At 46.4% G+C, this 16,925-nt stretch overlaps 1 protein-coding gene across 4 annotated transcripts in view; it reads left to right on the plus strand.

The window, feature by feature from the left end:
- The first annotated feature begins 223 nt into the window (after window positions 1–223).
- The window catches only part of LOC120961490 (protein vein), a 51,658-nt gene continuing 34,956 nt past the window's right edge, over window positions 224–16,925 (plus strand). The window contains exons 1-2 of one of the 4 annotated variants that reach the window (XM_040385215.2): window positions 224–688; window positions 7,232–7,474. The gene's annotated coding sequence lies outside the window, so the exon portion shown is untranslated. Of the gene's footprint in view, window positions 689–6,256; window positions 7,037–7,231; window positions 7,475–16,925 lie in introns of those variants that run through there. The other 3 variants (XM_040385217.2, XR_007451810.1, XM_040385218.2) reach the window with 3 other exon arrangements.

Genomic DNA, 16,925 nt, shown 5'->3' on the forward strand with positions numbered 1-16,925 from the left:
CAGAAGAAAAATGGGACTCAGAAGCGAAAAAAAGAAAAGTTCCTTTCCTTCTCTTCCTCTTCACAGTCGTCTAAGAGTGTGTGTGTGTGTTTTTTTTTGTTGTTGTTTTACTCTCAATTAGTAACTCTCCTTCTCTTTGACGCTCTCTCGAATTTTCCTCACCCGCTATATGAGCGATGAGCGGTCGCTCAGCGCACCCTTCCACGACGGGGGTTTTGCTCGGATGGAGAGCGCTTCCGAGTGAGTGCGCTGCTCGCGCGCGCGCTTAGCCCTTGTGGGGAGGGAGGCGTCGCGGGTGCCCAAAAACTCGGCCCGACAGCAGCAGCAGCAGCAGCACAGTTTTCTGCGAATTCGAGTTTTTCCGATTCAGTTTCATTTTGTGCGCCGAGCTGCTCGCAGGTCCCGTGGAACACGCGGATGCAAGCACACACCGCAAGTGGTACCGCAAAACCGTGTCCTCTCGTTACCCCCCATGTGGTAGCCCTCCCTCGTTCGTCTCGTTCGTGAAAAGTAGAAGCAAACGGAAAACGGCAAGGAGCAGCGAATCGTTCGAGTTCCACCGCCGGGCAGCGTGTGTTGTACCTGCCGGACAAGCACAAGTGACAGTTTGAGAGAAGTGATTTAGAAGTGAAAAGAAGCAAACACAAAATACACAAAAAAACAGTACCTACACATATATGTTTCTACGGTAAATTAAAGTTTCGCATATTGTGTGGTTTTGATTGGGTTTTTTTTTTCTTCTTTGTGTCTGAGTGTGTGAACCAAGTGGAGCATGTGAAAAATCGGCTTCAAAATCGTGCGTGCAGCACACGCTCTTCACTATAACGACCAGAAGCTGGCACACGTTTCACCCCCTCTGGCTGTTTCATGAGGTTGCCCCCGAAAAAAAACGTAAAACGTGTCAAAACAGAAAATGAAAAGAAGTAATCTATTTACAGAAAAATAAAATACGAGTGTAAATTGAGTGATCATACGAAACGGGGGGCCGCGCGCGCGTTAGTGTGCATGTGTATGTGTACATGTGTGTGTGTCTGTGTGGCCGTTGCAAAACGTGGAATGAAGTAATGAAAACGAAAGGCGGTTTATGACAGATCGAGATCGAGGCCACACTGTAGCAGTACGTTGCGTTTCGGGAAATGGTTTGCCGAATTTATATCTGTCCAGCAGTGCGTTGTGTGTATGTGTGCATGTATGTGTGTGTGTGTGTGTGTGTGTGTGTGTGTGTGTGTGTGTGTATGTGTGTGAAGAGTGTCTAGGTCCAACCGAACCCGATAATAACCCGATGGACAGAGCATTAGTTTGGAGCTAATGTACTTCCTATCAAACAATAACGCGCTTCCTTTCTCACTCGATCGTACGTTTGCTCTAGTTATTACATGCTGTCTGTGTCTGTGTGTGTGTGTATATGTGTGCGAAGTAAGTGTTAAACATAATTTTAATATCTCACCCTTTTTTCATATCCCTTTTGCCCCTTTCTTCCCCAACCATATTAAACTCTTGCATCGACACACCGTGGGACGGACTGTGGGTTTCCGAAGTTTCGATGCCTCCAGTAAAAGTGATCGTTTCCGGGTTGGCGCTTCCCGGGAGCGGAACAACTCGCACCGATCATCGGAAACGGAAGGGGGGAGGGAGCAGACATACATAAAAAATAAAGGAACCGCGTGAGCACACACACACACACACACACACACACACACACCCACGGGCACGGAAACCTTTGCGGCGGCGGGTGGTGGGCGCCTTTGATGCCTTGTGATTATTTATTTAATTATTCACTTACTTCACTGCCCGTCCGTCTTGCGCGCATCTTTTCCGCACATACAGGTGTGCGTTGCAGGTGTGGGTGTATTGTGTGTGCGTGGTACTTAATTCTTGCTTGTACGCTCCTTAATCAGTGGACGATTCTCCGATCGCTGTGGATTACTTTCCCGTTTATTTCCCGTACATGCTCCGTTCATGGCTGTTCGGTTCTTTTCTTTCCGGTAGCCGTTCCGGAACTGTGTGTGTGTGTGGATCGATCTGCCTCGCGAGAGCGTAAGGGTAATTATATAATTTTCAAGTTCATCTATCTAAACCGTAACCTAACGCACGCCGGTGCTACGTATGCTTACACCAATTCTTAGAGGCTCTCGTTGATACGGCTGCTTCTCTCTGCATCATGTGCGTTCGAAAGAACCACCGTTCTTTTTCCTGGTGTTTCGGGCGACGGTTGCTTGCTGCATAAAGCTAATGAAAACCCCGCTGGCCGCAAAATTCACGATCTGTAAGAGTTTGAACACACAAGATCGTGCGTTGTAAGAGATTTTCCATAAATTCTCGGTAGGGAGATGTGAAGAAACACTGGCTAGCGGATGACGAGCTTTGACCTTGCTTCTCGCTTTTCTATGTCGAAAAAAATTGGTTCTATGGTGTAATGGTACACGATTTCTCTTTTATATGTTGAACGGCTAATCTCTTGTATGGATTAAGTTTTAGTTTTAAATTTAAGATCGCTCTATCTTCGTTTGGCCTTACATTGATCGAATACTGCATTATTATAGCAAATAACTGAAGTAAAAAGCATTTCTAATTTTAATTTCTGCGATTCCTAAATAATAGAAAATACAATCAAATTTCACTAATGTTCTATATCCATAATTGTCTTAAGTGTTTGCTCACCGTCTTTGAAAGAGTGATCATAAATAAGGGGAACGAGCATATGTTGACAAAGTTGTGGCTGTTTTTAATGGTCACATAACAATCTTTTTATTATTTCCTTAAAAAGCCGTGTTTGAGAGAGCAAATATTACAAATGTATCTCCTCCGGCTCTGGTAGAGATTTTACCACAAACCTACCGTGTCGCTGCATCGTACGTTAACCGCTGTACTGTAAGGTCAACGCAGCAGCGAGCGTTCTAAAACAGATATGCTTATTGTGTGGTGTGAAACGATCTTGATCAAGAAATGTGTGTGTGTGTATGCTGTTGAACCGTTTGTTGGATGAACTGTTTGTTCGTATGACGTAGAGTGCACAGTTTTGCAATGTACTGAATAATATATACATGTTTCGATTGCATGTTTGATTGATTTCATGTAAATATATAATATTTAAAACTTGCTTTAAGTTTAAGCAAGTACAAATTTGTTTGGGATATTAATGACAGCAAGAGCATGTAAATTCGGCTTTGAAAATTGTGCAAATTATATATCCTTGTAGCTCTTTAAACGTTATTGGCAGATCCATTACTTATTTATTATCGTTCATTTCCTCTTCAAAAAAGCACAAGCATTCAATTAGGCACAAAATTTTATCATCAGTTTTTTGCTTGAAACTATGCTCATGTGTTTCAATTAATTATTGGGTGCAGATATCATTGAACGAGCACGCAAACAACGCGCCCGGTAACTACTGCTCGGTAATTCATACTCTACTCACATTACCCATTTGCCAATATATCGATATCAATCCGGCTGATCTGGGCAGTTCCGGGCAGTTCTATTTTTCTGCTCTCCTATTTCGCTCTACCCTCTCTCCCTCCTTCTCCTAGCCAAACCAATTTGGGTTCGTTTCCTTTTATTTTACACCACCGGCGGCTCCACACGGACCGATCACTATCGATCGGTTGAGTTGCGTCCTCTTCTTCTTTCACCTCCATCCAGTCGTTATTGGCCATCAAATTTGGACGCTAACATGACGTATGCTTGTTGGGAGTTGATGGAGAGTTGATGGGGAGGAGAGGGAGGGTTGTATAGGGGGGCCAAGCCCACCGGCGATAATTATTCAATAAAGCATTTCGCGCGCGCGGGTTCGTGTTCCGGGGGCAGTGCGCGCCGCATAAAAGCCGCGGAAAGCGCGAATCACCTAGACGCGCCACCACACACACACTTACACAAGCCAAAAAACTCGCACACCCGAGGAGTCTATTTTCGGTTACAATTATCCGTGTTTGCTTTCGTCTGGCAAATTGATTTATTTGCTTCCTTTTCGCCCTACTCCGCCACAGTGCAAGCAGCCAAAGCCATCCTGCTGCTGCTGCTGGGAAAGACGATTTCGCGAGATCAACGTGTGAAGATTCGCGAAAGGAACTACAACCAGTGTGTGTACTAGTGTGTGTGTGCAAAAAAGGAGGAAAAGGGGGTGAATGCACACACACACACGAAGAATTAGACTGAGGGTTGATGTGTGTTAGAGCGCGCACACGTTCACTCGCCGGCTTCTAATAATTTCACGCCTTACGGGCAGCGCCACACGGTTCGCGCATTCGTGCGTGCGTGCGCGCCGTTGTGTGTGTGTGTGTGTATGCCCGATGATGCGCTGCCACGCTGGGGAGGAGCAGGAACTAGTGCTCCAACTGTAGTGCGCATACACACATACAATCATGAGGATTATGCGCGACCGAAACGCCACCCCAAAACTCCACACACATCGGCGGTCGCGTGTTGAAGGGGCAAGACAGCACACGTTCGGGCTGTGTCTGTGTGTCTCACTGGCGGCGATATGCCCTGAGACGCATCCCCTGGGAGGGAGGATCATAAGGAAAGGGTGGTGCTAGTGGTGCTGGTGGTGGCAGGACGCACTAGCATAAGGCGAAAGATGCTGAACTCCGTGATGTCTGAGAAATGTAAATATAGATCGCGGGTGCACGGCGAAAAGCGGGAGAAAAATCATCTCTGGCCGATGCGCCCCGTAAAGCATTTTTCCCGGAGCGGTTCAGCGGCCTGCAACACATTTCCATCACAGCGATGGCAGCGTGAAAAAGACACTCCCAAGGGGGGGGGGCGATCGACACGAAGAACGAGCTAACGGAGTGAGGAAAATGTGTGTCTGAGATTGAGATTTTGGGTAATTCGTTTATTTTTTTGCTTTTAGTGTTGCGGTTTTTTCATCGGGCAGTTGGAGGAATCACAACTGGGAAATGTTCCTTGTCCCTTTCCTCCCCCCCGCCCCCCAATAGTTAAAAGTCGCAGTTTGTCATTTCAATTTGTCCGAACGGACGCGAAACGTTCGGGTGTGCCTTGTTTGTCAGGTTATAATTAATGATAATTTGGACCGGAGCGAACCCAATGGACATTCGCAGCGCGGAAAGCACGCGCATTATTGTGAAGCAATTTAAATTGACTTGTTTTATGCGACCACTCACTCCGACTGGACACATCGGACGGCTTACGTCCGTGTAATATACCAATCAATCAGCCTTGAAAGTTATATACACTTCGTGGAAATTAAGGGAAATAAACAAGCGGCCGAGAGGGATCATAACTTACACGTGGTGGTAGAGTGCCTAGCCAACTCCCTCCACTGGCCTTAAGCGCATTAATTATTCATCACCCTACTGCTACCTGGGTTCGGCATGCAAGCGTTCGACAAGAACCACCCGGAGGAACGGCGTACGTTTACAATGTGCCTGAGGTGCTGCGTTGGATCACACCGTGAGAACGATCAAGGCTCTAACGTGTCGTTGCAAGGTTGGAAATTAAACATAGGAAAGCAAAGAATCGGCCAAAATGATGGAAACATGGGATGAAAATAGACAACATTCAACGATATTTCATCAATCGATAACTTTCCTTCAATAAGAAGTTACTTGAAACATGTATATTTGAGCTGATGGATGTAAAGAAACTAAAGAGCGAAGATATCTCCTGCAAAGCACTGCTTGCTTCTATTTTACATAACGAGAAGTGCCGATGTGAGTTACCAGCCATCCTCATCCATTCACCTGTAGTGAGTGGACGTAGTCGAATCGAGCTGTATACTGACGAGACAGGTAACTCTTCGTTTGGTTGCTGGCCGGTTGCTGGCCTTCAAATTTTCATCACCGACCACCGTGTGGTTGCGATGATCACTCCCCCAGCATCCCCGTTTGTCCAACCAGAGGGTCAGAGAAAGAGTGAGAGATCTAAAATTCGAAAAAAAGTACCATCCGTCCAAAAAACAAACCGTCCAACTCCAAAGGCAAATCAACCCGCCGTCGGGGGTTACGCTGAGGAGCTCGCGAATCTGAAACGCGTGCGCGCGCGCGCGTGTAAGCCTTCATGTTGCGTGCCGTGCCCCTTCGTTGCCCGGTGCCCGCTGCGTACGCCAAAGCGAGGGAAGCCAATACGCGAACAAATCGGGCAGCAAAAAAAAAACATGTAAAAATGTACTGTCTCTTCGTCATCTCTCAGCCGAAGATTCGGGTGCTCTCCCTCACCGACGAGTTCGTGGCAAGGTGCTGCGCTTTTGGGGCAATGATTTATCTTTCGGACGATCGTTCGCGGAGAGTGTGCAAGAGTCGTGCACTGTGCGGTACGGAACAAGTGTTTTTTTCGAACTGTTGGAGCTGTTCGTTTGTTTGGTTTTTGCACCACAAATTGCAATAAATCACTCAAAAACAGGGGTGTGCAGGAACAGGAAGAAGCTTCGAGAGCGATCATCAGGTTTTTTGCTTACTCAAAGTCAATCGGTTGTATGAAAGTTATCTTCTTAACATTTCACCTCTTCAGCACTATCTTACGTTGATTTGACTGTCCATTTCCTTCTTCTTGTGATGCGTCCCTAAATCGTGATCCTTTAAAGGTTGCATTGGTGAAGGTTTTCACAGCTCGTCGTATAGTCTACCGCAAAACCGCTGCATTAATGTGATTCAATGTTTGTGTGTATGTATGTATGTGTGTGTGTCTGTGTGTCTGTGTGTGAGTGGGATGTTCGCGTCTCTCGTTTGCTCGTCCTCGTTGGTGGAAATAAAAATAAACGTCAAATCAACGCGCAGCCACGAAGCTGTCACTACCACCTCGCGCAAGTGAACGAGAACACGCCGCGCGCGTAAAGCAGAAAGTGTTGGTGCGTGCGTGATTAGCGATTTCATCGCATTGAAAAGAAAAGCATTAAAATACACACACTCACACACACGCGCGCGCATACATAGAGATAGGAAGAAAGGACGAGAAGGCAGTGGGCGCGAGCAAATGAAATGATGGAAAGAAACGCCAGTGCATTAGACTCAAGTGTCAAACGATGTTTGGTGGGGATTTGTGCAGTTGACAGCAAGAGAAAGGGAGCGATAGAGTGACAGTGAGTTTTTTTTAACAAGACCGTAGTACAAGGACAAGTGATGTACTGTTGTGGGATATCTGTTAAGTGTTTAATCAAGAAAACATTATTTAGTGTGATTTTATAAGCAATTGACATCCCAAGAATTGATTGCCAGTGACTGAGAGACTCTCTGTTAAAAAAAATCCTAATTTGTTCTCCATATTTTCCTTACAGTTGATAATTCTAATAGAATGACAGTCTGTCAAGTGACGTTTAGTTTGAGAAAGCGAAGAGAATTATGATTGTGCTTTAGAATTGATCGACCGACCGAGTTCCGACGAGAAGTTGTGAATTGTATCAAGTGCGCCAGTGTGAATCTCGAGCCACCTGACGATCCTCCGATCCCATCCAACAACCCTTTAGAAGCGATCCAAGTGGAGCTACCGGTGGAAACAACACCGTGAAAATAAAGCAAACGTAAGTTATCACCCAAACAACGGCTAGCATAACATTTGCATTGTAAAAGATTCTTGTAATAGGTTAAACATAATCTAGCAAGAAATCAATTTCTCTCTGTTACTTGCGCCCTTTGCATCCATCCTTTCTCGCTTCCCGCCACAGCTCCCGCCAAAGTAGGAAAGGCAAAGGAGCGCGTGAGTAAAAGTGCATTAAAAACTATTCTCTCGATCGGTGGTGAAAATAGAACTTTTTTCATGCGTTACTACTGTTCGCTGCCACCGCGGCCGAGTGGCCGAGTTTCTTCTGTTGCGGTGTGCGGGCAAAAATAAAGTTCAGCAGCATAAAGGCAAACAGACAGACATACAACAACAACAGCAACCCCTCATTGCGCAGACGATCCGTCTCCTTGAAGATCGGACCCTGTCGGGCTGATTGATCGACGATCATCATCATCATCATCACGCATCAGCACCCAGGCGAGAGAAAAATAGGGGGGAAGATCACCTACGCTTTGCTCAAACACATTCACAGAGACAGACAAAACAGACCACTTGCATTAGCGGTAGTCTGGTGGATTGCAATTTAGATCGAACCACCATCAGCACCACCTGGGATGGGTTTGCGGGTGGCTAAAATCCGTTTGCCATTTGTTCTTCGACTTTGAGTTATTTTTAAGCAATTGATATCGAAAACCGTTTTGGCTAAACGCACACCCACACATATACACTGCTGCTCGTCTTTCTCCCATTTTCTTCTGTTTGCCCTTTTCGTCTTCAATTTCGTTGCACCGTTACTGCTTGCTGATGAGAGAGGAGCAGACAACGCAACGCGACAGAGGAGGCGTACGGCGATGATTTCATTGCACTTGTGCAGCTGCAACGCATTACACACAGTGCAGTGCATTCATTGCACACCAACACACACACAGTCCCTCTCATCGGATTAACATTCACGTTACAGCTGCGTGACGCGTAGGAAGAAGTAGAAGAAGGATGGTAACGCGGTAGTAAAATCTAGCCGGGAGCTCAAGAACGCCCGTTACACCATTGCCTCACAAAACCCCCAATGGGCTGCATTTTTGGTTGAACAACTTCGTCGGGCGAAGAAAAGCCTAGGACCGTCAAGCCGACGACCGAGACCAGCGGAAGATTTCCCTTTTTTCCGGCCGTGTCGTGTCGGCACGGGCGATGCGTTGCGTGACGATCGCAAGCGACGAAAAAGAAGCGACTTCTCACAACGGAAGAGAAGTTAGGCGAAGGGATGAGCAAGAGACAGACAGCGAGAGGGGTTAATTTCCGATGGACACTTTTGGAAACGCCGGGAGTACGGTGCGGAAGTGACACGAGGACAAGGGAAACCGGGTAGCAGGGGTGTAAAATTAAGCAGACACACACGGGAGAGCACGACGGTACCGGCCAAAAGGATACCCCTTGTGTGTGTGTGTTGCTGTTTCATGTTTTTCACACTCGTTATTATGATTATCATCACCATTCATCATGCGTCACTAGACAGCATGTTTTAAAACCGTACATTGCAGCAGTAGCAGCAGCAGTGGAAAGGGAAGTAGAAAGGATGGAGCGAGCAAAGAAGGAACGTGAAAAAGAATTACGCGCCGGGTTCTATTTGAACGCGCACAGGCCGACGGCGATCGTTTCGGTTCGGTTGGGTTTTCGGTTGCGTTGGGCATGGCCGTGCACAAAGGTTGAGGTTGAGGCGTCGCGTCCATGATGATCTACCATCGCCCCCGCCAAACATTCGGCGCGACAAAATGTTCTAAATTGAAATTAAGCTGCGCAGACAAGATAAGAAACTTTGGACGTGCTTGCAGGGAGCCCACCCACACTGGGGGCCATTTTAATTGCACGACTGCATTGGCCGTTTGCAGGGAAAGCGAATAGATGTCACAATTTTCATTGAAATATTAGGAATGTGACATTTTTATTCATACTTAAGGCTGCAAGTATTTATTTTTTACACTTGGAACATTACTTTCGCATCTAAGACCAACAATAGCCATCGAGTCATCTTTTGGGTTTCTAAAATTACCGACCCTGAATCGGTTGCATCATACTCTCCTCTCAGTTGATGCGTTTTGGTATTTCAGGACATGACCAAAGCCAAACATTCCAGTTCCGATTCCTGTCCGCTCGTATAACACCTACCACATGTTTCTGCGTCAGTGTTTATCATTAAGCGGTCCGTCTTTCAGCCCACCTTTTGCTAATAACATACACAGCGCACGGAGCGGTGGGTGGGCTAAGAATGCACAAATAAATAGTTAGCCCTAACACTCGCACGCTTTCCACGCGTTTGGAACGAATGCGGATTCGTCATGACTCAAATTTGACCACTGGTTGCTTCACTGGTGTGTGCGAAAATCGTTCCTACCCCAAAGTCTCGCCTTCAGTCGCCTACATAATGACAAACCATAGCAGGACGCTACACGGATGACTAAACTGGGCCAAAAATGGAACTGAACTCGGTTGGGCGGAAGAACTTTGGGCCTAGCTAATTACGCGCGGTGATCGTAAAATTTAGGAATTGCCGACGAGCAAAAACCAATTTCACCGGTTCGGGGAGGGGAAATGCAATTCCCGGTAATGGTACGAAATAAAGGTCCAAAAATAAATGCGCTATGTTTAGGACACGTGGAGGGGGAGGACCAATATAAACTACCACCACAACCTCTGCGACCAAGCGAGTCATTCTACTGCAAGATGTAGTCGTTAATGCTAAGATCAATCGTTCCATGCCATAAGATAACTTCTCCAATAAATTCTTCAGAATGTAGGAGCATTCCCTTATTGGCGGGACATTCGGGAAGAACGTCTGCAAACAAAAACTGTCTCCAAGACATCCTAAATCCTGTCTCTCTCTCTCTTTCTCTGTCTTCTCCATCATCAACATTCGTCAATTGGGCTCTAGGGGAGTGAGTGAGTTGACCTGGTCGGATTGTTTGGCGCTCGTGTAATGCTCCAATAATTTTAATTAAACCTACACCCCTCGGGGGAGACTTGCCGTCGCCAAACAGCACGACTTGCCACTGGCAACGATGATCATCCAACACGCTAATTAATAGTGTTGAATTAATTAAAGATTATAAAACCGATGCAAGGGCATTCCTTTCTGCCAAGCAGTCGGGAAATAACATCTACGCGAGCAATCACAGTCCGTTTCGTGGAGTGTGGATTGATTGGATCCCCTCGCTGAGAAGCTTTTAGTCTATGATGGATGCACTCACTGACACAAAGACACTTCTCGTCCGCTCGACCGGTGACGATTGCAATGCAAATGGTGCAACTGGTGCAACAGCTGAGCCGGGAACGAATGGAATGAAAATAAGAACAAAACGGGATCAGAAAGCAACCAACTACAAACAAAAAAAGGTAAAAACCCGGGTGCACTCACACTTGGCGCAGTCGGTACGATCGGAAAGTGAAAGATGTGTCTGTTTTGGGGCGTTCGTGTCGAATTAAACCCTTTAGGGAGCCACCAACGGAGAGTCTTTATAAAGCGTTGGCTCCAAAAAGGCGAACGTGTCGTCTTGCACTTGTTTGCTTGCCACTGAAAGCATACTGTTAGCCGAAGGGTTTCAAGCAATGCCGAAATAAGCTGGAATGCCACACACATGTCCGTGGAGATGGTCTGAACGTTCACACAGTGCGAAAGATGAGGGGTGCGAACGACAACAAGTTAGCTCAGAAATGGTAACACATTGAAAGATGAACTGGAATTGATCATACGGGACCTTACAGCAATCATTATGATCTTTTTTGTTTCTTTGCGTAATGTCATGCTTTACTTTATAGGCTTCTTAGACTACGGATAGTCAACTCTTGCTTTAGAGGAACAGTTCAGCTGGGAATTTAAACCGATTTAACTTTGACGGAATCGGTACGTCTAACCAATAGACCTTCGAGCTCCAATCACCATGATCTGCTCATCAAGAAGGTACTCCGTGACTGTTTTGAAGCCTTGTTTTTGTTGGGAAATACGTTCTATTGAACTTAATCTTTATGTTACATGCTATGCATTAAGTTTAGATCAATTGTGGCAAAAGGGCGCGATTTTGAGGCTCTTTTTCTATGATTAATCTAGATCTCTAATACCAGAGTCCTGTGTACTTCAATTTCTAACCATCTGTTCCGTTAGTTCGCTAGTTTTTTGGGAACGCAGCTGCCTTGCCGGAGCAACATTGGAGTTGGATGTATGCGAGGATGGACCCAACAGTTTAGAGCGATGAACAGCTGCGCGACACAGACAGCACCAAAGCCTTCGGAGTCAAAATCCCGTGACTCTCGAACCGTGCGCAATTGCAACCACGGCCAAGGCACATGCAGACATACACGCATACAACGACATCGAGAAGGAGGAAAAGGGCAACAGCACGTTCGTGGAGTGCTGCAAGTTTCCTTTTAAAGATAATCAGTTTAGTGAGTGAAATTGTGCCTATAAAAACGCATACACACGGAGCCACACACGGACACATTCGAAGGTACACGCACACACATCGACCACGGTGTGTGTGTGTGTGTGTGTGTGTGTGTCGCACAGGGGGGGGGGGAGAGACCCATCGGGAATGGTCGGCAAATGGCCTGGCAAAAATGATGATGTGTGTCTTCTGTCTTAATTGTTTATGCAACTTGCGAAACTTGCGGCTGCGAAACGGCTGCGGCAGAAGTTGTGACTGCTGGGCGCGCTGGGATCCCACGATCACGCCAAGCTGATTGTGAGCCCTTCCCTCCCCCGGGATCCTTCTTCGCAGTTTGCCCGATGCAGTAGTGGTGCCTGAGGGCAGTGTGCGGAAAGCGAGGGATACCGCTTTACGCGAGCATTTATGAGAAGCCGAGAGCAGCGGCGCAAAGGGTTAGACGAAAAGTGTTGGGCGCGCATACATGTGACCCACAACATGACGCGGGGCCCGTGGGTTCCATCACAACCCGAAGGGCCAACGGAACAAGTGCGAGTCGCTCTCCTGCTCTCCTGCTCTCTCTTTCTTGCACGCTTCTGTCGCATCAAGTACGTAGAGGTAGCACTTAAGATGTCGAAGACAATTTCGTCGCCCAATGTGGTGCGCGGCAGACAACCTGCTCCCTCTCCCCTCCAGTTAAAGGGAGCGCGGCAAAGAAAGGGAGAGCATTGGGATCGAGGAATGAGAGAGAGAGCGAGAGAGAGAGAGAGAGGGTGCAATGAGGCTGACCAGGAACGAGGGTGCGATTTGATACGATCCAGCTGGGATCCGGTAGCCGGAATCGACCGAAAAGGAAATTGCAGATCGTTGATGTGGGGAGATTCCCTTTTCGACCCGCTTCGAACCTTCTATATCTATTTTGCTTGTTGTTGTTGTTGTTTTTGTTTTTTTTTTCATTTCGTTGTTGTGTGTTCATGTTCGTTGTTTTTGTTTTGTATCTCCCCTTTCGTTTCTCTTTCTCTTTATTCGCTGCCGCTTTTTTCTCTCCCTTATTTACTTTGCCTTAGCTTTGACTGCCCCACAAATTTAGCGATTTACAAGTTTCTCTATTACTTTTACCATGTTGCCGTTAGTTGATGGGCTATTAGGCATCGTCTTTCGCTAAATCATTTTTCTATGATTTTTAGGTAATTTTATTTCTTCTAACCTGCTCATTACTCATACTAATTTATGGGCTTCGTTAAATTGTAGAAAAATCCAGAAGCAATGAAATCATTTCGATTCCAAACCAACGAACACAAAATGAAAGAAAAAAAAATAATGCCTCTCAAGCCATAATAAAAAGATGAGTCAATTGCGATCAATAGCTTACGGACGCGTCTAATTGGCCAATCTACATTGGTGCCGGTGCTGGCCGGCCCTGCCATATGGACGGGGGTTCCTTTTACAGTGTGACAAAACAATGCGCATTCACTAGTCAAATAGGCATGCCGAAGCCCTTTCGGTTCGGGAAAATCCTCCGGTGTGGTTCGGCGGCCCCGGTCTTAGATGCTGCGAGAGTTCAAACCGTTTAAAAATAGATCGATCGCGGTGGCAGGGCTGCATTAATATACCATCTTTTTTTTTTTGCTGCTGCTGCTGCTGCTACTCCTGCTGCTGCCGTTGTTTGTGTTGCGCTTTGTCTTTGCCAGGTGGCTGCACCGCGTTGGCGTAAGTTTTCCCACGTTCAGTCGCTGCATTGCGGGCGGGCGACCGTACTACGGCAACAACTTTTCACGTCGTAATTTAAAATTTGCTCGTCCAAAATGGAACTCATTAGGGTAGGAGCGCGGGGAGCGGGTACACCACCGGCTGTGAAAACTGCGTCGGAGTGGAAGCGGAACGATGGCAGCAATTGTGCGACGATGGGAACTGCGCTTGGCCATTACCATTTTGTGCAGTCCATAATCGTCAAGCCGCATGTAATACGTGACCCGTTACGCACGTTTTCGCAGTGTGCAGGCATGCTTTGTGGTGCCAAATTTAGAGATCATAGAGAAGATTATTATATTCTAGCAGCACATGAAAGAGAGGATCGCTGTTGGGCATAGGAGTCCTTTTCTGGGACTCGGACGTAAGAAAATATATTTCTTCATGAATTCAAATTTTATGAATTTCTGCTAAGAATCACATTGCACCCAAAAATTACACAATTCTCTGGAATATTGCAAAGAAACTTGGTTCCCTCACGCTCATCACGATCATCATGTACAATTCTAATTCCCTGTCCTGAACAAATGTGCAGCTAATGTGCCCTAAAACATCTTGTACCGAACCGCCGAGACATTAAAAGATTATGTAAAAAGAAAATAAAAAAACAAGCTGTTTCATGCCCTATTAGCAACCTAAAATGATGGCCCCCGGGGTTTCCTCCGGGCGCTTGTAACCGTTCACACAAACCGCACGCAGAAGGGAACGCGTCGTCGACCGACTCCGTCCTCTTGTTGCGCGTCCTTTTTCCCTGCACCTTCTGCCGGATGCCGGATTCCCCCGGTGGCATCGGCAACAGGAAGCAAATGAAAGTAACAACATTAACACGCATCGGAAAGAAGGGCAAACAAAACGTGCGAGTTAACTTCAAGTGATGAAATGTGAGTGAGTGGGGGAGGGGGGGGGGGGGTAAAACGAACGAAAAGGACGTGCAGCAGTGCGGCGGCAGGTGACCTTTTTGGGCTGGGTTAAGGTCAAAGGCAAATGGCTCGCTTCACACCGCCACTCCCGCACGCGGAGGCGCATCCTCCTCTAATGCACATTTACATTACGCGTCGCGCGATCATGATGAAAGATAAAAACCATCGCGATGTTGGTTGCAGTCGTTTCCCTGTTTCCCGCAAGGGGCAACGAATGAAGCACACACACACACACACACGTACGTCGTCTCATGGTTCACTGGATTTTGAAGTAGGCTGCTTTTCTGGATAGGAGTTTTTGTTGTTTTTGTGTTCCTCAAGAACCAGGACCGTTTTCTGGACCGTTGCGAGAACGGACTGGGGTTCACTACATTGTTGCGCTTTACTTCAGCTTCTCCCAAATGGATACACGCTAGAGTGTCACGGTTCATGACGGTTTGATCGCAAGGGGATGAGCGTACCGATGAGTTACGAGGATTGAGTAGTTGTTTAAAAATGTCAAAAACATTGATGTATGTATATACACCATTCTTGAAAGGAAGACAGTCTCGGGAGAAAACGCTAAACCTATAAACATCACATATGTTTGAATGTATCGTTTAGGATTGTGAGTTTAAGTTCATTCAAATTTTTATTGGTAATATTACTGCAAATACTGTTATATTTTAGTCAGATTCAACTTTGTGATGAATTCCAGCATTTTTTATATTCTTTGTAGAGTCGCTATTTCATAAAGTCGTCAAATATTCCTCTATAATTAGCCTAACTAGTGGCAATTCCAATTTGATTCGAATTAGATCCGAACACTAGACCTGTACTGTGAAGATCCGATTGCTTGCCGTACCACTATGAACCACGCTTCGGAATCGCCACGCAAAAAGTCCAATAAATGCTGTGCCATATCTACCAATTATGTCTTAATTGTTGATTTCCTTTAAGTAACAACGTGATAATTTGCAGCATTTTTATGTGCCTCGCGTGTCACTTCTACAGATATGGGCTAAAATGCACAGCATGTATGAAAATTGTAAGGTGTAAACAAGCGTTTTTAAATAAAACGTTTAAAACGTGGCCCATTAAAAATAGCTGGATGACACTGTAACTTAATCCACATCTTGTCAGCTAATAAAAATTGCCTCTGCTTAAAACCCCCGAGATTCACCCTCCCAAGCAGCTGATCCCAGTGATGATGATCTCATCCTACCACCGTCGGCAAGTCGAGGCTCAACTTCAAGCGGGCAAAATGTTCTAACACACACACACACACACACGCGCACGGTGTGGCGCTGCACATCACTCAGCGCGTCGGATGCATTGCCATTTTGCCCACCGTCGGGTTGCGTAACGCGAAATTGCAACCGACGACAACTCACGATTGTCATCACGCGTCTGCCGCGATTCGACTTTCCGCCCATCTCTCCTTGCGCTTGCCAGACCCGCTCGCTAGACTGGTCGAACGGGCATGGGCATGTTGTCACGCGTCGCCAAATTTCGGTGCGTGATATAATTTTGCACAAAAAAAAAACCTCAATGTGGGCGTGCGAGAGAGGCAGGTTTGACCTTTGGAGGAGTTAATTTTAGAGGGCAAACACCTCGGCGTCTACACCGCGTCGTTGTCTGCGGTATGGGCCGACCGGCGCAGGCTGTTGCGTGCGGGCTGGGCGAGTCCTCCACGGACAACCGACGGCCATCCTTCCTTTCGTGCACGTGTGGCAACGGAGCAGCAAGAGTGACTGTGTGTGTCTGTATTTTATTTGGGTGCGTTGCGACCCCCACTGGGGATTTGCGGACAGCCCGTGTTTGTGTGCCTGCAGACAGTTTTTGCCATTTTTTTACTCAATTTCCACGAAGCGTCCCGCAATCGGAGGACACCCTGCAGCAGCTCATAAATAAAAAGGTTGGCTGGTTTTTAATTTCTGTTGGACGTTTTGCCGCCACCAGGTAGGGGTTTTGATGATGATGTCCTGTCGTAGAGGGTGTGCCAGCGTGGTCATTGGCTTAAGGTGCGCTTCTTAATGGTGTTAGCTCTTAATTAACTTTGTCTACTGCCCGTCAGTCAATCGAGGGAGCAGTGTGTGGTGTCTATGTTTTATTGAGGCTGACTTATTTTGCACATGGAGAATGAAAAATGGACATCAGTTAATATCTTTCAAAAAAAATCCATACAATTAATTCGGCAAGAGTTTGTTCTATGATGTTATTTTGCACCAACGAAAGCCACTCGCTGAGCTCTGAGAAAATGAGTGTTTACATTATCGCTTAAAAATTGGGTCAAACGCAAATTAAGTGCATCATCATTAAAATGAGATGGTAATTTTAAATAAACGAAAATAACACACACACACATACACTTTTATTGGCACTATTAACGGCTGCACTCGGCAGCGTA

The sequence above is a fragment of the Anopheles coluzzii genome, chromosome 2 (assembly GCF_943734685.1).
Source record: "Anopheles coluzzii chromosome 2, AcolN3, whole genome shotgun sequence".
Taxonomy (NCBI): domain Eukaryota; kingdom Metazoa; phylum Arthropoda; class Insecta; order Diptera; family Culicidae; genus Anopheles; species Anopheles coluzzii.